The 23,786-nt window shown below is 38.1% G+C and overlaps 1 protein-coding gene and 1 long non-coding RNA gene across 3 annotated transcripts in view; one reads left to right on the top strand and one right to left on the bottom strand.

Moving 5' to 3' along the window:
• Positions 1–9,601: 9,601 nt before the first annotated feature.
• Positions 9,602–11,080, bottom strand: LOC132534713 (uncharacterized). The gene is made up of 2 exons (XR_009546425.1): positions 10,832–11,080; positions 9,602–10,467 (listed from the first exon to the last, which is right to left on the bottom strand). It is a non-coding gene; the product is annotated as an uncharacterized LOC132534713 (long non-coding RNA).
• Positions 11,081–11,502: 422 nt separating this feature from the next.
• BRINP3 (BMP/retinoic acid inducible neural specific 3) overlaps positions 11,503–23,786 on the top strand; it is a 415,839-nt gene continuing 403,555 nt past the window's right edge. The window contains exon 1 of one of the 2 annotated variants that reach the window (XM_007528705.2): positions 11,503–12,030. The gene's annotated coding sequence lies outside the window, so the exon portion shown is untranslated. Of the gene's footprint in view, positions 12,031–14,682; positions 14,952–23,786 lie in introns of those variants that run through there. The other variant, XM_016190641.2, reaches the window with a different exon arrangement.

The raw sequence follows: 23,786 nt of genomic DNA, 5'->3' as shown, positions 1-23,786 counted from the left end.
TGACTTTAATTTCCTCAGGAGTGCTTTTACTATTATTTGTTTGTTTTTATGGTTCCACATACATTTTTGGATAAATTGCTCAATTTCCTTGGAATACATCCTTGGGATTTTAATAGGGATTGCATTGAATCCATAGATTGTATTTGGCAGGATTACCATTTTAATGATATTTATTTTTCCAACCCATGAACAGAGAATGTTCTTCCATTTCTTTATGTCATCCTCCATTTTCTTTTAACAATGTCATATACTTTTCATTGAAAAGGAACTTCACTTGCTTGGCTAGATTTATTCCCAGAGATTTTAGCTTTGGGATTCACAGTTGTAACTGGATTACTTCCATCAGTTCATTTTTCTCTGACTCATATGTTGTTTACATAAATGTCACAGATTTATGAGTATTGATTTTGTAACCAGCTACTTTACTGATAATTTCCAGTATTTTTTTTTGTAGAGTTTTTTGGATATGTAGGTATAATAGCATATCATCTGCAAATAATGATAATTTAACTTCTTCCTTTCCAATATTAATTCCTTTGATATCTCTTTCTTGCCTAGTTCCACTGGCGAGGACTTTCTAGGACTATGTTGAATAGGAGTGGTGAGAGTGGACATCTTGGTCTAGTTTCTAATTCTAGGGGGAAAGCTTTCGGGTTTTCCCTGTTGAATTTGATATTAGGTATGGGTTTGTTATATGTAGCCTTTATTATGTTGAGGAATTTTTCTTGCACTCCAAACCTCTTGAGGGTCTTTATCATATAAGTGCATGTTGGGTGTTGTAAAATGCTTTTTCTGAATTGATAGATATGGTTACCTGACTTTTACCTTTTTTGTTGTTAATTTGGTATATTTCATTGTTTGACTCATGAATGTTGAGCTGTCCCTGTTCATCAGAGATGGATCCGATTTGGTCTTCATGGATTATTCTCTTAATAAGTTGTTGGGTTCAATTTGGCAAGATTTTGATCAGGAGATCAAGATCTTTGCATTGATGTTCATCATGGATATAGGCCTACAGTTTTGTTTGTTTGTTTGTTTTTAGAGTTTTTTCCTGCTTTGGGATCAGAATAAGATTAGCCTCATAGAATATGTCTGGAAGTGTCCCCTCTTCTTCAGTTTTCCAGCAGAGTTTGAGAGGAATAGGTATTAGCTCTTTGAATGTCTTATAGATTTCATTAGTATAGCCACTTGTACCTGTACTTTTATTTTAGGGAAAACTTTTGTTTGCTGTTTCAATTTATGCTCTAGTAATTGACCCATTAAATTTATCTATTTCCTCTTGTGTCAAGGTTGGCAGTTGGTATGACTCGAAGAATGTGTCCATTTTTTCTAGGTTGTTAAATGTATTTGCATATAGGTGTCCATAATGGTCTCTTTGTATCTCTGTATCATTATGTTGTAATTTCTCCTTTGTCATTTCTGAGTAAGCTCACCATAGCTTTCTCTATTTTTCCTTGGTGAGTCTAGCCAGTGGATTATCTATTGTATTTATCCTTTGGAAGAACAAGCTCTTAGTTTCATTAATGCTTCGATGATCTTTTGTTTTCTAGTTAATTAATCCCTGCTCTGATTTGATCTATTTTCTATTTCCTGCTGACTTTTGGTTCTTTGTTGCTCCCTTTCTGGTTGGTTATGTTTGGTTGTTGGATAGTTTACTAGTGATCCCCCTTCTTTATTAGTGTGTGCCTTGTTATGAACTTCCTTCTTAACACTGCTTTGCTGCATGCCATAGAATCTGTAGTTGGTTTATTTTCATTGATATTGAGGTAATCCTTAATTTATTTTTTATTTCTTCAATAACCTAATTTGTTCAGAATCATGTTGTTTAGCCTCTATATTTGGAGGCACTTCTTCTTTTTTTTTTTCTTTCTTTTTGTGGTTGATTTCTCAATTCATACCAACATGGTCTGAAAAGATTCTTTTTATGATTTCAATATTCACGTATTTGTTAGAGATGTCTTTCTGACCCAATATGTGGTCAATCTCTGTGAATATTCCATGTGTACTCGAGAACACTGTACATTCATTTCTTCTGGGACAGAAAGTTTTGTATAGATCTGTTAGGTCTCTCTCATCTGCGCTTTTATTTGAGACTATTTCACTGCTGATTTTATTTCTTTGTCCAGATGGTCTGTCTCTTGCTGTGAGCGGTAAGTGAAGATCTAATATTATTGTGTTTCTCTCAGTGTCTCTCTTGAATTCAGTAAGTGCTTGTTTTGTATATTTTGGCGCACTTGTGTTTGGAGCATATATATTTAGGATGATTATGTCTTCTTGTTGAAGGTAGTGTCTTTTGTCTAATAACAGAATGGCTGTTTCTGCCCTTTTTGCTGCATTATTGGCTCAGGACATCTTGTGACAACTTCTTATCTTACACTCCTATTTGTCTTTTATTTGAATGTATGTTTGCGATTGACTTAAAATAGATGGATCATGTGCTTTAATCTGTTTAACTACTCGGAGTCTTTTGACAGATGAATTTAGTATGCCATATGCTTTTCACATAGTGTTCAAAATAATAATAAAAGCATCGTGTACTATCTTAACACATGTAGGTATGTGTGGTAACCAAATCAGTATATACTTAGTAATAATATGTATAAGACTCTATGCTAAGTATTGTATTTTAAATGCATGCAACTATCTGACATTTTAAGCTCTTAAATTGGTAGTTTTATTTCTGGAACTTATGCTATATCAAGTCCTCTCACTCTATTCTGTCAGTCCCTTATATAACCAAGTCAGAAGACATCAGCTTGGTTCTTGATGAAATGAAGTTGCATCTTGATGAAAGAGGATGCTGTGTGTAGCATCTGGTGGAAAGTTTGCTGTCAAAGGTAAAATTCCTCAAAAATGAAAAACATACCATTTATTTTCTTTCAGGCTCTGTTATTTTCCCCTGGCTTTTCTTATAAAATACCACAAGCTGGCTCAAAACAAAGGAAATGTACTAAATTGCAGTTTGGAGGTTAGAAGTCTACAAATACGTCAACAAGGTATTATTTCTGAAAGTTCTATAGGAGAATCTGTTTCCTTTTTTCATGTTTTAGAGGCAGGACAACCTCCCTAGGTTCCATGGCTAATGTTTCCCCATCACTTCAGTGCCTATACCTTTTCTCACGTTTTTCTCTTCCACCTTTCTGTAAATTGGCTTGTAATTACACTGGGCAGACTACTTGACTAGTCTATATCTCAGAGTCCTTAACTTCATGAGATTAGCAAGATTCCTTTTCTCATGTAGGTATCCTAATTATATGTGCTAGGAATTGGGATATGCCTATTGGGTAGAATATTACCTTTCTTAAAGCACTGAGACATCATTAAGTTCTAGATACAAAGTATACCTAGAGGGAAGTCATATCCAATTATTTGCTTGAATGTTTATAAATTTATTACTTTTGTAATTACCTTGAGGTGCATGAATACTTGTAACTTCTATACCAGTGAGTATCTTCTGGTCATTCATGAATAATTTTAAATCATCTCTTTAATATCAAAAGTTGTAATCCTGAAAATTTTGAACAGAAAAATTTAAACTGATAGATTATAACTCTTCTCATATTAGTAATAATTCACTCTTCTGTGAATATATTTTGCATGCAAGTATTGACAAATAAGGATTTCCATAGTTGGCTCATCAAATCAACAATCCGAAGTTTTCTTTTTTATTTCTTCTCTTCAACAAACAAGAAAAAACAACTGAAGAATACAAAAGAATTTCATTTTTTTAGTATGTCACAAAATGGTTTTTTAAATTTCTTCACATCTTTTTTTTTTCTCACTTTTGAAATAATGCACTTTACATCAAGTAAAAAAACATGGATTAATGTGGTGGATAGTATAGTATTCATAAAAGTGTGAAATATCATGTGATAGGAAGGTTCATCATTTAAAAAATTATTTATCAGTTCAAATATATGTCATGTGAACTATTTCTAACTGTTGGAGAAAACTTAGATTCTATCTTTGAATAATGTCAAAGAGAATGCTAGAATGCTTACTTTTATTCATTTTTCTTGTTTTGTTTTGTTTGTTTTTTACCACACCCCTGCTCAACTCTGGCTAATGGTGATGCTGAAGATTGAACATGGGACTTTTGGTGTCAGTGGAAAACCATCACTCCAAATAAGTTTATTAGACCCTGACTTGCATCTGGATGGAAACACTGCAAATATATATGCATATATACCCTATTAAAAATATTTTGTTGGGAGCTGGGCGGTAGCACAGTGGGTTAAGCACACATGACGCAAAGTGCAAGGATCAGCATAAGGATCCCAGTTCGAGCCCCCAGCTTCTCACCTGCGGGGGGGGGGGGGGTCGCTTCGCAAATGGTGAAGCAGATCTGCAGGTGTCTTTCTCTCCTCTCTGTCTTCCCCTCCTCTCTCAATTTCTCTGTCCTATCCAACAACAACAACTATGACAATAATAACAATAACAGCTACAACAAGCACAACAACAAGGGCAACAAAATGGGAAAAATAGTCTCCAGGAGCAGTGGATTCGTAGTGCAGGCAGGAGCCCCAGCGATAACCCTGGAGGCAAGAAGAAAAATAAAAGACTTTGTTAAGTAGGAGAAAAGTGATTAATAGCATGAAAGTCTTTTTGCATAACCATTTTATGCTATCTCCTCAGCCCCTTATTTTTACTCGTTAGTTAAGTACTCACTGAATTCCACTATGTAGGGTCTTATACAAAGTAATGGAGATACAAAGTTAAAAAAAAAAAAGGATACATATAAAAGAACCATCATTCTGTTTCCTTCTTTACAGAACTGATAGTAGGCAGCATGTACTTAGAAACAGGAGAAAGATGCTATTATTTACAGAGATTTTGTTAAGGATTTGTCTTCACTTTTAACAATTAGAAAATTTCATTTATTTACAAGTAGATGTTGAATAAGGATGAATTTTTTCCAGTCCTTAGACATAAAATGAGTATAATTTGTTCTTGTTTTTGTTACATCTTTTATAATATTCCAATTAGTGCAAAATTCTAACTTTATTAGAGCACACTATAGACATTGAAAATATTTTAAGATTTTATTCTATTCTACTCTGCCTTGTTTAATTCAGAAATTATAGCTTCTTTGATATAATGATAACTGCCAGTGGAGTGTAACATTAATATATCTTTAAGTTTGCTATTAAAAAAAAGTTGCTTGCATCTAATACTCAAATTTTGATGTATATGATATGGCTTCAGCCACTCTAGAAAATTGAACATTACTAAATGACTGAAGCCTTGTAACTTTTCTCCTACTTTTTAAAATATTTGCAGTGTTTCCATCACAACCTATTGTCTTAGTCTCTGCACTTATTATCTATCTTATATTTGTGTGTGTGACTTCAGATGCAAGTCAAGGTCTAATAAACTTATTTAGAGTGATGGTTTTCCAGTGGCTATCATCCAATTTTCTGCATTAGTAGAAATTTTACAAAGTAAAATTAAAAAAATTACAAAGTAGAAAAAAGGCAGCATAATAGAGAATGATAGTGCAAATGGCTAGAATTATATACACTTAAAGTTTTATTATGGATAAGGACTTAGACTAGGGATCAACCTTAAATCAATAGAAAGAACACTTAAGAACCTCTCTTGAGGAAGTAAAAATTACATCATAAAAAGTTGTGAAGTCATGTGAGGCCTAGAAATTTGGGTACATAGCACAACAGGAAGTAAAAACTTTCTTCAGTGAAATCCTTCTACAATGAAGAGTGTAGTACTAGTTACTAACAAGATACACTTTAAGGTCATTGTAATGTGTTCATCGTTGTTTTTACCTTATCATTCTTTCATTTATTCGCTATCAAATGCCAAACAATTGTTTTAGTAGCTACTGCAAAATGTAACTGATTTACAATTAACCATAAGTAAGAAGTGGGGAGAAGTGCACTTAAAGTTACTAGTTAGTGTGTGGTCACTCTAATCATGTAAGTGCTCTGGTTTTTGGTTTCTTAATCTTAAGGAGGGAGTTAGATTAAATCATCCCTTGAGTCCACCAAAGTTTCAACAAATTTTTGAGATTGCATCATGCATTGACTTGGCTTATTTAACAATATAGTCATCCTAAGAAGTAAATCTTGAAGATTTTCACCCAAATAAGTATTAAAACTTTAAAAAAAAAACAAAAAAACTTTAGACATTTTTATTTTTGGTGAAACCAGGGCCTTTAGCATGTAGGATTTCATCACTGCTGGCTGCATTTTCACTTAGAGAAAGAAGGGTGGGGGGAGAGGAAGACATATCACAGCACCAGAGCTTCTGCCTTTCTGCCTCCAACTTCACATAGCCCCCCCCCCCCCCCCCCACTGATGCTAGGGCTCCTCCCTGGGTATTATGCAGGGAATGACATCACCCTACTCAGTGACCTCTCTGGCCCACAACCTTAGGCACTTGTAGTTTTCTTCAATTTTAAGCTGTATAATTAAGGTGTTTTTTTTTTTTGTTTTTCTTTATTTTTATTTGATAGGACTGAAGGAAATTGAGAGGGAGGAGGAGATAGAGAGATAACTGTAGCACTGGTTCACCACTCAGGAAGAATCCTCCCTGCAGCTAGAGAAGGAGAGCTTGAACTAGGGGCCTCCTCCACTGGGCGCGCCACTGCCTGGCCCCATTTTAGGCGCTGAATTAGAGCACTCCGAGATCAAGTAATCAGAAAGTGAAGAGTCTAAAATGAATCAGTTCAATCCCTTGTGTGGATATTTATATTTTGATTGATTGATTGTCTCCAGGGTTATTGCTGGGGCTCAGTGCCTGCACCATGAATCCACTGCTCCTACAGGCCATGTTTTCCACTCTTGTTGCCCCTGTTGTTGTAGCCTAGTTGTGGTTATTATTGTTGTTGATGATGTCGTTCGTTGTTGGACAGGACAGAGAGAAATGGAGAGAGGAGGGGAACACAGAGAGGGGGAGAGAAAGACAGACACCTGCAGACCTGCTTCACCGCCTATGAAGTGACTCCTCTGCAGGTGGGGAGCCGGGGGCTTGAACTGGGATCCTTCTGCAGGTCCTTGCGCTTTGCGCCAAGTGAGCTTAATATGCTGCGCTACCGCCCAACCCCCCATAACATTTTTGTAGATTATTTCAAAAAATGTATTTGAACGAGGATGTTTAGATATGCATTAACATGGGTTATGTGAAGCAGCCTTCTGCATTCATGGTAGTGTCAATTTATTTGTCTTAGTATAATTCATTTTGTTATGAATTTAAATTTAAGATAACCTTAAGCTCATTGATACTTTGTTTCATAGGCAAACTGCTTCACAATTTCTCTACTATGGTATATCTTGAACATTCCTTTTAGATTAGAAATTTTAGTGGATTAAATAACAATAGTTACACAGTGACACAAACTTAACACAGAAACCAAAAGAACAAAAATAACCATAACCGACAATAGAAAATGTGGTGAAATGCAAACTGTAGATGTGCACTGAGATTTCCAGAAAAGAAGACACTCAATATAAAATTTAAATTATCTGAGGCCTGGTGTTGGCACACCTGGTTAAGTGCACACAGTACTAAGCACAAGGACCCATTCAAGAATCCAGGTTTGAGCCCCCTGCTCCTCACCTGCTGGGAGGATGCTTCACAAGTGGCAAAGCAGATCTGTAGGTCTCTCTCTCTCTCTCTCTTTCTCTCTCTCTCTCAGTCTCCCCATCCTCTCTCAATTTCTTTCTGTCCTGTCCAGTGAAATGGAAAAGAAAAATGTCTGCCAGGAGCAGTGGATTTGTAATGTTGACACTGAGCCCCAGTGATAACCCTGCAGGCAAAAATAAATAAATAAATAAATAAATAAATAATTAATAATAATAAAATTACTAATGTTCAGGAGGATTTAAGTCAGACCAGATTCACATTTTAAAAATAATGACTTATTAGAGAGAAATAGATAGGGGAGAGAGAGAGAAAGAGAGAGAGAAAGAGAGAGAGACCACAGCAGAGATGGAACTCAGAACCTTTTTCTTGCAAGTCCTGTGCTCTACCACTGTTCAACTTGCTGTGCTCCCAGATTTCCACTTAAAGAAAAGTCAGGTGTGAGCTATAAAATTGGTGCCTCTCTTTCAAGATTCATCAGATTTTAATCTTGACTTACTATAATGCTCAAATAAGTAGTTGAGTTGGTTAATAACATAAGTGTGATATTTTAAATTGAATGAACCACGAATTACAAAATTAATATTGCCTCTTGTCCTCTTTAAATATTTATGAAACATACCAGCCTCAGGTATACATTTAAGACATATATTTAAGGTCCTCAGCAACTATATATATATATATATATATATATATATATTTTTTTTCCCCCCCTCCAGCTTTATAGCTGGGGCTTGGTGCTGGTACTATGAATCCACTGCTTCTGGTGGCCATTTTTTCTTTCTTTATTTTATTTATTTATTCCCTTTTGTTGCCCTTGTTGTTTTATTGTTGTAGTAATTATTATTGTCGTTGTTGTTGGATAGGACAGAGAGAAATGGAGAGAGGAGGGGGAGAGAAAGACAGACACCTGCAGACCTGCTTCACCGCCTGTGAAGCGACTCCCCTGCAGGTGGGGAGCCAGGGTTCGAACCGGGATCCTTCTGCCGGTCCTTGTGCTTTGCGCCACCTGCACTTAACCCGCTGCGCTACAGCCCGACTCCCCATTTTTTCTTTCTTATTGGATAGAACCAAGAGAAATTTGGAGGGGAGGATGAGATAGAGAGGGAGAGAGACACCTGCTGATGTGCTTCACCTCTGATGAAGTTTCCTCCCTGCAGGTGGGGAGCAGGGGCCTTGAACACATAGGGTCTTGTGCTTCCTACTGTGTATGCTTATCTGGGTATGTAACTGCTGCCAGTAGTCCACTCAGTAACTATATATGTTTGAGTAACAAGTTGGTTTAGATGGTATTTTGGGTATGAACAATGTGCTCTTTATTTTACAAGTATTAGGATTGTATTTGTAATGAATGTGATTCAGGATATTTACCTTCCTTATGTAGGCCTGGATACTCCTGGCAACATTTGTCAGCCTCTATAAAACACTGAGAGAGAGAGAGAGAGAGAGAGAGAGGTGGAGAGAGAGAATGAGGGAGAGAGAGAATATGAATATCCTTTTGGTTAAAAAAAAGACACTGAAGAAAACCTTCTGCTCTAGGACATCATACTGGCTAGAATGCAGCCTAAGGAGAGAAAGAAAAAACTTAGAAAAACATCCTTTCTGATTTTTTTCCATGTCAATTTTGACAGTAATAAGGATTATACATACTTCAGCACATGCAGTCTTTGCCTTGCTGCTATAAATATGATACTAGGCCAGCTCTCCTTTGTTTTTCCTCCAGTGATTTCTAGAAACCTGATTATATGAAATGAAGTCCATTTTCACCAGTGAGATATTCATATCACACATTTCCAATGAGTTTAAGGCCATCCTTAATTTTTGTGCCACTTTAATGTTCATTATTCCAATTTTGGGAATAAGGGGCTTATAGTGGAATGGCTTGGTTAACAATGGTGGAAAAAATGATTATTTTCAAATAATCCGGTAACTCAAAATTATAATCAGTTTTCTTAAAATAAGTCATTTTTTTTCACAGCCAAATGATCTTCTGACACTGAAATCCAAGTTCACACAATCACAAGATTTATTATTCTGCACACTTAGTGACACATGAGATAATCACTATCTAGAGCTGCTTGGCTCCTTCCCTCTCTCACACCTTCTTGTTCTTCACATAATGAGCTTGTGCAGGATGGGGGTGCTATTGACTCATGAAAAACCAAAGAGCTTCCTGAATTTACAGGCATCACCAAAAAAAAAAAAAAACCCTGCAAATAACTTTCTCTCTCTCCCAATCTCTTTCTCTCTCTCTCTCTCTCTCTCTCTCTCTCACACACACACACACACACACACACACACACACAGCCACTACACTAAAACCAGGAAAAAAATATGCGTAGTTTTCAAATTCCTGGCAAAATGTGAACAATGCTTATTTTTAGAACATGACCAAGGTACATGAAAAGCATAGTCATGGAGCTACTACCAGAAACTATTTCATTTTCAAAAGGAGAGTCGGTAAGAAATGAAAATGGTATTTAAACACCCCATTTAGCAAGCAAACAGCATTTAGCATCTTTGCCTGTGTTTGGGTTTTGAATGCAGGAAATGAAAAACCTTAAAGTCTCCAGACTTGTCTTCATCATGCTCCCTACTTCAAATTCACCCCTACGTGGTACTACTCTCCTAGCAAAGAGGAAAAGAATTTTTCCACTAACCTAGCTCGTGATTTACATGCAGAGAGCAAATAAATGAATGGGATGGGGGATGGGAGCAGCGTGTCCTTTCCAACCACGGAAAAGAAAGACTACTTACCAAGAATATTTTTATCCGGGCTAAACGTTTATTCCCTCTATGATTCGGCGCCTCAGTCTCCGCAAAAAAAAAAAAAAAAATCAATTTCCACTCTACCTTTCCCTCCTATTTCTGAAATAGAGGGAAAGAGGCGTATAAATCTTAAGCTTCAGAGTCCAAAGGAAGACAACAGTGAGTAAAAGAGTCCCATAGCGCTCTTTACCCAGATTCCAGTTCTGCCAGGGACCCCGAGGCGAGGGGGGGAGGGGGCTTCTCCAAGGAGGAGACCAAAGGGACTGGAGATGCATTTTCACAGCCAAAATATAAATCCTCTGCAAGGAGAATCGCCTGCCCCGCAGCCACGCAAGCCGGTTCCCTAGGGAAGTTGGTTTCAAAGAGGAAAGGGAAGTTCCTGAATAAACTGCTGGGGTTTGGGTCTGGGATGTGGGTTTGGAGGTGGAACGGGGCAAGGAAAAAGGAATAAAGCTGATCTTACCCGATCGATCAGGCGACCATTTGTGCGGTCTCGGGATACAAAAAAAGGACCTGAGAATAAATACAGTAGGTAGCAAAGCCATGGCTAGCACAGACTCTCTCTCTCTCTCTCTCTCTCAACTGAGCTGCAGTTGGAGGGGGCGCGGGAGCAACCTGCCACTAGCATCATCTCCCCCCTACCCAAGATGCTCCCCAGACCCTCCAAAGCTCCAGCTCGTAAAAGCACAGCCAGTGGAGCAGAGGGTTAGGAGGCAAGTCCTTTGCCTGGAGTCCCTGAGAAAGCCCAAAGTGGATGGCTTCCACTGCCTCCGCTTCCGGGTTTCGGGGTACCCCTGCCCCCACCCAGCCCACTTGCCTTAACAGCTCAGCACAGCACCTCCCAAAGCACCCGAGGGATCACCTCCTCCACTTCCGATGCAAATCGCGGATGATTTGCTCAGCCTCAAGTGACCAGCGCTTATTTTTCTTGAGGGGGGGGGGCTAGTTTATAGCTAGTTCCTTCCTAAACCTGCGTCCTAGGTCTTGCAAATGAGAGGTCTCAGGGGGATGGGGGGCGGGGGTGGGGGGAGCCCAGTAAATTGCAAAGGCCATTTCACTTTGAATCCTAGTTATAATGTTCCCAAGGCAGGTAACTCTTAGAGAGCTGAGAGTGAGATGATCAGAGCCGGATTTCAGAAGCGGTGCCCTCTCGCATTCTCATTGGATCCTTCGCAGCAGCCTTAATCATTCTTGCTGCTATATCTATCAGGATGACTACAGCCTCGCTCACTAGTTCTTTCTCGCCTTCAACATATTCTTTTACTTCTCTCTGCAGATTGATAGGTACTCCACCTCCTGTTCTCTGGGCTTGCATAGCTTCTACTTGCCTCCCACTGGATGGGAATGTACAGTCTTTAAAAATCCACTTTGCCTAAGGATCATCACAAAAAGCCCTCAACCCCAACTACGCCCCCCCCAAGACACCACTTTTACATTTTGTTTCTTCTTTTTTTGGGGGGGGGGTGGAGGGGTCTGTGGTTCTCCTTGTAACTATTTTATCTTATTTTACTTGGTTACAAGCCACCAGCAACTGCTGATTATTTCAAAGTTACACCACCCTGCAGAGCATTGCTTTACCTTCATTTGGAAGAACATGGACTATCTATTTGAATCCTGGATGTATTTTTCTCACAGTCATCGTGCTTCCTGAATTTTGCTCCGGTAAGTTGTGCTCTTTGTATTAATGGAAACTTATGACTAGTGTTATTTTTAGTCAGCATTTTTAAAGAGATCTATCAGTGTTGTTGTTTTTACATTTTTTGTTATTTTCAGAACTCAAACATTTGCATGACCATTTTAATTAATTAGGATGACAGTTGCAGTTGTGCTAAGACATTGCCCATGTAGTGAGTTGCCCCATCACCTTCCATAACCATTTATTTCTGTCCTCCTGTGTACTGCAGGATATAAGGAGCATTAACCAACCCTCCCTTCTCTCATTACTGCTTTTGATACACTTTGTTGTGCCATTTGAAAGCTCAAATTTTATTTGTTTCTCAAAGAGAGATTACAGGAGACCTTCTGACAATTGCAGTGTCTGTGGAAGTTCACTAATCTCTGTTCTTCAGAAGGTTTTTCAGGGCAGTGTTTGTGGCAAGCAATTAAAAGACTGATGGGGGACTTTTGTAAAGTGCATTTTTTTTTTTTTTAATAGGCTTACCAGGACACAGAGCACAGAAAGCACTGTCAGGTCAGCAGAGACCTGTGAGTTTTGAGAGCACCAGTTTTTCCTCTTGGAACATTTCAAATCACACACGAATACATTATTTTGCACATTGCACCTCAACTTGGATATCAGAGTTGGGAGTAGGTTTCTGATTTTATGAATTTAGCAGGTAGACAGTTCATTGGATGCAGGGTGTTCAGTCCACAGGAAGAGAAGTCAGTAGAAGGAAGACCTTATTATCTTGGTTCTGAGATGTATAAATTCAGAGGCTGGCTTTACACAGAAAATTGAGTTGCCTCACTCTTCACACTTGCTTGGCCTCCCCCCCAGATTCAGCTTTTAGTGGGTGTATGAGTATGGTCAGTGTTCTTGGTTTTACGAATGTTTTTAATGAGCTTCAATGATAGGCATGATTACACATCTTTAAGTATAGATGTGTGGAGAAACATTTAAATCCTTGCTTTCACTTCAAGTACTGACAAGGACACAGTGGTCCTTAAATGTTAAACCTGCATGTATCACTAATCTCTGATGTATTCTGAAGACTTGGGGTTACCTTTGTAGCCCCTCCTTGTACTCCTAGTTATTGGAATGGATAAGAACCTATTGTTCAAGCTTCTCTTAAAAAAAAAAAAAAGATCTATGAAAGGACTATTCCTGTCATTATAGACAGTTAATGGGACAAAAACCTAAGTAAACCCCCCCATTTTTTTTTTATTCAAAAAGCATTTTGACTTCTACATATTAAAGTGCCCTAGCTGTAGCACCTCCAATTCATGCCCCCTCTCCCCCAGCTGGGCTCAGGGTCTGGATCCAAGGGTTCTTCCCCCTTGGTGCCCACCAGCAGAAGACAGCTTAAGATGAGGTCCTCACCCTTGGGTGTCTCTCTCGCCCCTCGATAGATAGTTTCTACCTAGTATCCTTCCTTCCCAGTGTGGTGGGTCCTCCTGCCTGACAAGTGCCATCCACTCCCCTGACTTCAGTGACAGGAATGAGGGTTTAGCATAATTCACCAATTCAAACATCCTCTTTGGAAGACTGCTGCTGTTGCGCAGGGGTGGAGGGAGGAGGAGGGACAGGGAAAAAATTAAAATAAAACACACACAACTTTCAGTGCAGTCAGAGCTTTCCTTCTTAACCCAGTCTACTCCAGCAAGGCACAGGGGGACCTTACTGAGGTGAGCGCAATTTGCTGTATTGGAAGCCCGGGCTGCTGGAGGGGCAATTGAGGCTACTGCAGCCAGGAACGGCTTAAGCAGAGGGCCAGCAACAGGCGCCAGAGCTTGGGGGTTTCTCTGCGCTCCAGGCAACGCCTAAGCCACCTAGGCTCCGGGAACGCAGAGGACAAGGTTTGGGGTGCCAGGTGTCTGAATGACTCCTGCTGGCATAGTCTCTGTCCCCCACCCTGTCTCCCTTGGTTGCACCCAGAGGCACTGGCTCTGCTCTCAGCCCCTGCACTAAACGCCTGCTCCAGGTGGGCATTAGCACCCAGAGCTGGGGACGCGCCCGGGATGGGGGGGTGGTGGTTGGGGCGGCGGGGGAGAGGTGGGGGGGGGCGTCATTGTAGCTCCCTGGTCACCGTCTCTCTGCTTAACTTGAACAGAACCCTCTCTGCTTTGACGAGAAAGCAGACTTGAGAGAGTTCTAGAATCTCCCGGCATGTATATGTATATATTTATTTAGACTATATATATATATATATATGTATGTGTATATATATATACAAATATATATATATATATATATATTACATGGTGGTCCTCTCCACCAATAAAGAAATCCTTCTTCACACTCAGCCTCCGACTTACTTAGTAGGGCTACCAAAAGCCAGCTGACCTCTAGGGCTCAGAGTTCAAGTGTGGTCGACTGTCCTTCCTTCCCCAACTCGGTATCTGGATGGGAAGCGGGGGAGGGGGCTCTGGTGGGCTGAGGACCAGAGTGGTACTTGGCTTTCAACTTGGAGCTCTAGCTGGGGCGAGGAGGTGGTAGAGAGAAGCCAGAAAAGCCCGGAGCTAGGAGCTGACCTCTCCCAAGTTGGGCTCTGATCCCTACGATACCCCCTTTCCAGAGGGAGGGGTGAGAGGGAGGAGAATCCGGGACCGACGCGCTCCCTACTGGCGGCCGCCAAGAGGGGGTGGCGCTTCTTGGCTGCTGGTTCCTGCTGGTTCTGCAGCCAAGCTGTGGCTGAGAGTTACAGAGTCTCTGATGGTTGTTCTAGTCTCCAAGAGTTGAACCGGGGAAGAGCATTTTACTTTACACTAGGTCGTCAACGTGCTCGGCCCTTTAGAGCAGGGACCTTCTTCTTCTAATGGGAATCTGGCTGGGAAACGCCAGGGAGGCACTGCCTCCGAAGATAAAATGCATGTTTCCTGCCGTGTGAGATGCCAGCCAGCCTGAGGTTTGGAGAGAGGAAGAGGTGAGCAGGGTTGCAAAATCATCCTACTATTGCTTAGAAATACTCTAACCAGTCAAATGTCAGTGAACCGAGAAAGCATCAGGGCATAAAACTGTCACTGCAGCTTGGAAAACAGACGATTCAGATGAGGGTGGGTGGGGTGGGGGGGACTTTTTCTTTTGCCTGCTTTTTAGATTTGAGTGTCATCATGCAGTTAAACAGGTAAGGAGTGAATATCTATATTTTGTTAACAGTCATCTAACCTGTAATTGACCCATCCTGTGATAATTTTTGCTGTTTTGAGCTATGGAATGTATTTTCCGATTATTTGGCTATGATGCCTAACTTTGTAAAATTCACATTCACGAAGCTTGTTAATCCCAGTGAAGGTTTAGCATGCATTCGTTTATATGTTCAACTTGTGGAAATCTAAATGTTTAACAGTGCTAAAAAATCATAAACAGGGCCAAGGTGAGAGTAAGAAATGGGGGGGGGGGGAGAAATGCACAGCCCTAATGAAGTGGTTTCAGGGATGCCTTAAAGCATTGCTTGTTAAGGTCAAAGATCTTTACTATATAAGGGCAATTGGAGAACTAGTAAGAGCATCTTGAACTAGCACTTTAATGCTGACTACTTTAGAGAAATGTTTTGTAGGTATTTCCATATACATATGCCGGGATGGGGGTTGATTAAGTTGTCAAATAGGATGAGGAAAAGAGCTTATCCAAAGAAAATGTTGAATTCCATGGAGCCCAGTACTGGTCTGGTCTAAGAGACCAGTTAGAAACTAGAAAATAAAAGATAAACAAATTTTTAAAAAATTATGGGAAATCTCCCATAAAATAAAAGCTTTTCTTTAAATTCAGCTTTGTAAATATGTAATTTTAACAACCAAAAATTTATTCCTCTATCACATTCAACAACAAAAACCTTCACTGACAAATTTTGAAATGTCAGAATAATTTGCTGTAATTATTACTACTGTTGTATTATGTTTGTGTACATGCTGCAGGAATCTGGCTTCCCCTTAGTGAAGCAAAAAACAGTGTTAATAAGGTACAGCTCTAAAACTATCCAATCTATCTATAACACTTTCTCTTCTCTAAGAAATTGTATTTTTAGGAATTCCTCATGAAATATTTTAGCACTTATATTTATTGAGGTGGATCCCTGATCAATACTTTTTTTTCCACTTGTAAAGCTCACTGATAACATCTTGAAAAATAAGAGAGATAATTATAACTTTTGCTCATAAGAATACAAAGTTACAGTGCACTTCTTAGCTCAGTGAGAAAGGTAGTTTTTAACTCCACTGGAAAAAGTAATTTGTCAATCAATTTTAATTTACCCAATCCTTCTGGATATTACTTTTTGAAATTTTATTGTAGTAAAAAAATGCTCAATTTTGGGGTGTGTGATTCTGTGTACACATGTTAGTGTTTCTGTATACTCCTATATGTGTACATACATGTGCATATATGCACACATGTAAAGGATTTGGAGATGATGGAGGAGGTGCTTATTTTCAACCTACATTGACTTAATGTTCTCCAGTGTAGACATGATAACATATATGTCTGATTTCCTTAATCACTGAAGCAGACATAATGTGAGTCTTATCTCTTTTGAAAAGTTTTCTTTTAATAAACTCAACATTCTATTGGAACAATTCATTCTTTTTTAAAAATTCCATACATGTTGATTTTCTACATGCAAAGTAATTGTTATATATAATTACGTCAATTAAATTTAGGATGAAGAAGCCACTGGGGTTTTAAAAGAGAAGGTATGTGTGGGGGGGGTTGTATGCATACTTGTATATTTAAATTTTCTTCAATTCTTAAAATAATATTTTTATTTTTGTGGATTTCTGTCTACTAGTGCAAACATACTACAAATCAATATACATTTTGAAAAATATTCCATTTATGTATCTCTTTTTTTTTCTCTTTTGGATAAATTCTCCTTGTACAAAAAGTAATAAGTAATCTTGACTCAACTTTTTATTTTTTAAATTTTATTATTCAATTTTTCTTGAATTGGCCTATATTCTTGATGCCATGCTGATTTTAAATACTATTTTTTTGTTTGCCAGTGTAATCTAACCAAACTTAAGTAATACATTATTTAAAATTTACCCATTCCTATTTGTAGTACATTTATCTTGGCTTCAATGCAATTCTGGCAAAATAGTCACTAATAAAAGTAGTGGTTCTTGATTGATTTCTCACTGTCATCTCATGAAATGAAGTTTAAATTCCTAGTAGATTATGTTATCAACCTGAATATGTTAACTGAAAACAAAATCAAAATATCTTCATATATCAGCTTTCAAAAGGAAGCATGAAAACAGCTAGGTTTTTATTTCTCACATCTTTTATAAACCTATATGCACTAACCAGAATTGTTTAGGTAACATTGGCACTGTTGGAAATTTAATTTAGCAGCTACTTAGGTAACTTCATTGAGACATTATGAATCTTAACTTTGAGCAGTTTTTACCTACATTCCTATATGATTTTAATATTTATAATTCATAAGTTCTGAGGGATAGCAAAAGAGAAATTTTTTTTCATTTTCTAGTATTGATTTCTAATAATAATCTTGAATTTAAAAAGATGGAATAAATCTAATTATTCTGTTCTAGAAAAGAGAGTTTCTGAAGATGAAATTTAATCATAGTACTAATGGTCTTTTTATTGAAGGTATACCTGGAAATTCTGGTCTAGACCTTTTTCTTTTTTTAGTGATATCAAATAGCCACTTTATCCTTTTATACTGGTCATCAAATATTCTCATCAATAACATTTTAGGGCTTTTATCACTATCATTTCCTGGCATATTTGATAAGCTATAAGAATATTTATATCCAATTATTCATTTTCAGCTTATCCAGTTACAAAGTCCCCATGGATAATTACTATATAAGCTATGGACCCAATATTCTACACTTAAGGTTTCAAATACAGTATTCATGAAACAGGTCTGGGATATTTCTCAGTTTCATATTCAGAGTAATAAGTCATGAATAACTGGCTGGTGCTCTTAATGACTGAAGTAAACCCAATTATGATCATCTAAGTAACTCCCACCTATGATATTGAAGGATTTAACTAATGCATACTAATGAGTTGATTGGACCAATAGAAAAAACATTTTTCTTCATGAAATAGATGGTTATATTTATCTTAACAATATTTATCTTTAGACAAGAAGGAATAAATTCAGGTGTAAAAATAACATGCAAATATAATCATTGATTTCAAATTTATTTTTCTGTAGTCAGTATTTCTAAAATACAATTTATAATTTCTATTTCTATTGCATTTAGATATAAACTGGGACTTATCTTAGTGCCATCTTTTTTTACTTATGGTAATTTTGAGAGTATTTATTTTAATGCCTAAACTCTAATTCACTTAGCAGTGGTTGCCTTTTCTCAGCACCCAAAGCATAACAAATCACCTCTAATAGCTAATAAAGAAGCTACCATGTTACATTTCCAGCAAATTAAACCTATAAAATATATATTTATTGATTAAATTAATAAATATGTTAATGTTGCATTCAAATATACTGTAGTTCTCAGCTCCATAAGAATTATTATCTCCTAATGGTGTGTTTCATTTAAATTCCATTATAGATTTATTGAGAAGGAATACTTATAGATAGACTTATTCTTCCTTATTTCTGTGAATATCAGCCAAACTCTTCAGGATTGAACTGCTTTTTATTAACTTTTCAGAAGTCTTGCATTTTGTTAATTTTAAAAGTTAGCTTTAGACTATTGCTCTATTAAAAAACAATCTAGCCTTGAGAATACCAGAATTGAGTAATCACACATTTAGATTCTCATGGTCAAATGGTGAGCACAATGTAGACAGTTGCTTCATAGATTTACTACGTATTAGTTCTTATAAGCAAAAAAAATAATAATTTAAAATATTTCAGATCATGTCTACAAAGAAAGGCATTTTAGAAAAACAGTGATTGAGTTAAGGAACCCATTTTAAAATTGAAGGATATCTTCTATCAAGTGTCTGATTATAAAAGCACATAAGGAATTCAGATTGCATAAAATACGTCATTTGTGAATTGCGGTAGCTTTAATATATATGTACTTTATATATACAAGTTTGTAGTTGCCTTAAAGTAAATATAAACAAAAGCTAATTCAATCAGAACATTTTTAAGTGACTCTCTTCAGTATGATAACATTTTGGTGGTTTGAACCCACCAGCCACACACACACACACACACACACACACACACACACACACACACACACACACACACTTTATCAGAAGTGAGCATGTCTATTGTAAATTTGTTATAACTTTATTTTCAGTTTTTTTGCCATCAGGGTTGTCACTGGGACTTAATGATTGCACTATGACTCCACCATTGTTGCTGACTTTTTTTTTTAAGAGGCAAAGAGAGACAGAGAGAGAGTGTGAGAGAGAATTAGAAGGAGAGACAGCTGCAACACCCCTCTATCTGTCATGAAGCTTCCCCCTAGGAGGAGACCAGGAGCTTGAACCTCAGTCCTCATGCATTTAGCCCCCCCCCCCCAAATCAAGTCAGAAGTGGACATTTCTTAAATGATAACAAGTTTTACATTTGGAGGAAGATAATTAAGGCTTGAATAAATTATGAATGTGATTAAATCATTAAAGATTGAATACATTTTGTATAAAGTTTTAAGAACTAGTCCTTTTAGATAATTAATCTATGCTTTTCTCTCATTGACCTTCATAACTCCAAACCTACAGACTATGTTTGGTTATTAATTCCATTATTTTCCTTTGGAGCAGCTCATTTCTTAGCTCTGGCTGTTGGTGAAACCAGGGATTGAACCTCGGACCCTTTGCATACAAGTCCTTTGTACAATACCAGGCCTGAGTTTCTGGTCATTTCAATTGAATAGCTCAATCTGAGTTTATGTTTGAAGTAGAATTTATTATTCATTCATGTTTCACCAATGTACAGAGATTTCAACATATAATAAAAATGGTAATATTTTTCAAAGACTGAGGAATTCTATGAGAGAAGACTAAAATTTTCAAGACAGAATAGAAATAATCCCTGATTTCCAGCAGTTTGAAGGTATATATTTGTTCTGCACTATTAATTTTGGTACAAATGAAGTTTTAGAAAACATTAATTTTAATTTTACATTTTGTTGAATACGCACTTACACAGTTTATGTTTTTGGATTTATAAAATTATCTTTGATTTAATGAACATTTTGATCATGTCATTGACAACCACTACAAACAACTTTAAAAATATTAAGAAAAGTGAATCTCATCTTCTCAATGAATCAAAACTTAAAATTTATGACTAGGGGCTAAACCATGCACACCCACTTGAGCATACACACCACCAACAGCAAGGACCCAGGTTCAAGCTCCCTCTCCCCACCTACAGGGGGGAAGATTCATAAACTGTGAAGAAGGACTGCAGATGTCTATCTATAATTTTTAAAAGCTTTTATTTATTTATTCCCTTTTGTTGCCCTAGTTGTTTTATTGTTGTAGCTATTATTGTTGTCATCGCTGTTGGATAGGACAGAGAGAAATGGAGAGAGGAGGGGAAGACGGGGGGAGTGGTGGGGGGAGAAAGATAGACACCTGCAGATCTGCTTCACCGCTTGTGAAGCAACTCCCCTGTAGGTGGGGAGCCAGAGGCTCAAACCTTGATCCTCAAGGCGGTTCTTGCACTTAACTCTCTGTGCTACCGCCTGACTCCCAGATGTCTATCTTTCTCTCTCCCTTTCTATCTCCCCTTCCTCTCTCAATTTTCCTCTGTCCTATTAAGGAAAAAGTGGTCTCAGGGAGCAGTGCTTTTATAGTTCTGGCACTGAGCTCTAGCAATTAACCCTGGTGGCAATAAAAATAAATTAATTAATACTATGAAAAGGGGAATCTTGAGAAATTTCTTTTTAAAATTATTTTTATTTACTAATTCATTTATTGGGTAGAGACAATTTGAGGTGGAAAGGAGAACTAGGTAAAGAAAAAGAGAGACACCTGCAGCACTACTTCACCACCTGTGAAGCTTTCTACTACAGGTGGGGACTGGTACTTGAACATAGGGCCTCACAAATAGTAAGTTGCACTCAACTGTGTGTGTCACCACTTAGCCCACGGAGGAATTAAGTTTTTAAGGGGCATTCTAAACAATTTACCTTTCTTTTAAAACTTCTATTTATAAAATGGAAACACTGACAAAAGCCATAGGATAAGAGAGGTACAACTGCACACAGTTCCCACCACCAGGACTCCGTATCCCATCCCCTCCCCTGATAGCTTTCCTAGTCTCTTTAAAAATTTTTTTAAAAAATGTATTTATTTATTTATTTATTCCCTTTTTGTTGTCCTTGTTGTTTTATTGTTGTAGTTATTATTGTTGTTTTTACTGATGCTGTTGTTGTTGGACAGGACAGAGAGAAATGGAGAGAGGAGGGGAAGACAGAGAAGGGGAGAGAAAGATAGACACCTGCAGACCTGCTTCACCGCCTGTGAAGTGACTCCCCTGCAGGTGGGGAGCCGGGGGCTCAAACCAGGATCCTTCCTCCAGTCCTTGCACTTTGCGCCACATGCACTTAACCCGCTGCGCTACCGCCTGACTCCCAGCTTTCCTATTCTTTAACCCTCTAGGAGTATGGACCCACGGTCATTATGGGGTGCAGAAGGTGGAAGGTTGGGCTTCTGTAATTGCTTCCCTGCTGAAGATGGGCATTGGCAGGTGGATCCATACTCCCAGCCTGTCTCTCTCTTTCACTATTGGGGCAGAACTCTGGGGAAGTGGGGCTCCAGGACACATTGGTGGGGTCATCTGCCCAAGGAAGTCCGGTTGGCATCATGTTAGCATTTGGAACCTGGTGGCTGAAAAAAGAGTTAACATATAAAGTCATACAATTGTTGACTAATCGTGAACCTAAAGGCTAGAATATTGCAGATGAAGATTTACGGGGGCGGGGTCACCGTTTTAGAAACAGCTAGTAGGTCTACTTCAGTTATATTCCAAAGGGCCCATGATTTTACTAGTTTTTTTCCTAAGTCTGACATCTGATAATGCAGGTGGACCTAAGTTATTGTCTGGGGAGATGATGTCATGTCTGGAGAAAGGGCTAGAGGGCTGGATCAGGGGAGAGTAGCTCCCAAATGTGGGAAAAGTTTTATAAATATTGTTGACTGTAAACCCCATCTATCTGATCTGGAGCCCATATTCAGCTTAGGAGCCTCTGTAACCTCTGCATCCCTGTAGGTCTGAGCTCACATTCTGTGGTCACGAGTAGGAAGGTTCCAAGCTGCCCCAGTTTCAAAATGCATCTTATGTCTTTTTTTTTTTTTTTAACTAAAATTTACTTGTTTTAAGCATCTTAGTTTTTATTTATTTTTTTAAATCTTTATTTATTTATTGGATAGAGACAGCCAGAAATTGAGAATAAGGAGGAGATAGAGAAGGAAAGAGACAGAGAGATGCCTGCAGCCATGCTTCACCATTTTTGAAGCTTCCCCCCTGCAGGTGGGGACCAGGAGCTTGAACCTGGGTCCTTGAGCATTGTAACATATGCACTCCACCAGGTGCACCACCACCCAGCCCCCTCTCTTAGTTTAAATGCAGGCAGATTTTATGAGGGAATGAAACAGAGACAAGAGACACCACAGCACTGGAGCATCCTCCACTCCCATAACACTTCTCATTTGGTACCGAGCCTAGACAGGGGCAACATCCTACATAGTGAGCAAACTCTAGAGCTCCTGATTGTCGATAATTTCAGCATGTACATATTTTTCTACTTTGAATAATAATGGGATACCAGCTATATTTGCACAATGACAATGTCAGTTTGAGCATCCGTATTTCCTCAACACTAACTCTTCACAAGCTCTCATTAGTATCTTTGATCCAGCCATGAAATGCAGACATTCTAGTGCTTTACCCACAGCTCAAAGGCAAATAAATGACACTGATAGGAAGACATACTGGAGTGAATATGGAACACTACTCATTACTGCTTTTTAAACTCATGTGTTCCCACTGTTCTTGATGAAATTTCTGATTTGCAGTAAGCATCAGTGTCTACAATATAAAATGTGATGGATAACTAAAAAAAATTTTTTTTCTTATCAATTATATGGAGTTAGAAAGGCAAACAAAAGTTTATCCAGCTTCATATGACTCTTCACAAATGTGATTAAAAATTTGACAGGTTTGCTGTTCTAGTTACAGCAAAGAAGAGGTCTAAGATGAAGATGGTCTAAGATGAAGAGGACATGCTGTTTGCTCAGAATGTGAAACCAGACAATTACTAACTGTTCCTTAAAAATTTATTATCGAATTTGGCCTGCGATAATTTCAGTGATAATTGGTTCCTGTAATTATTATTTAGAAGGTAATCCCTGACAACTAAGACAAAATTATTTTACTTATCAACAGTGTATACATGATACCATGTGTATAAATAATATTCAGTAGACTTTAGATGCCCAACAAGTTCATATTCTGCTGATCCTTTCTTATAGTCCATTGAGATTTGGCTGGATAGTTTTATATAAAAACACTTTTTTAGGGAGTTGGGCAGTAGCACAGCAAGTTAAGCACATGCATATGGTGTAAAGGACCGGTGTGAGGATCCCGGTTCAAACCCCCGGCCCCCCACCTGTAGGGGAGTCGCTTCACAAGCAGTGAAGCAGGTCTGCAGGTATCTACAGGTCTGTCTATCTTTCTCTCCCCCTCTCTGTCTTCCCCATCTCTCTCCATTTCTATCTGTCCTACCAAACAAAGATGACAACAGTAACTACAGCAATAAAAATAAAAACAAGGGCAACAATAGGGAATAAATAA

The sequence above is a fragment of the Erinaceus europaeus genome, chromosome 19 (assembly GCF_950295315.1).
Source record: "Erinaceus europaeus chromosome 19, mEriEur2.1, whole genome shotgun sequence".
NCBI lineage: Eukaryota > Metazoa > Chordata > Mammalia > Eulipotyphla > Erinaceidae > Erinaceus > Erinaceus europaeus.
The sequence above is the reverse complement of the archived record's forward strand: the minus strand, read 5'-3'. Positions and strand labels throughout refer to the sequence as shown.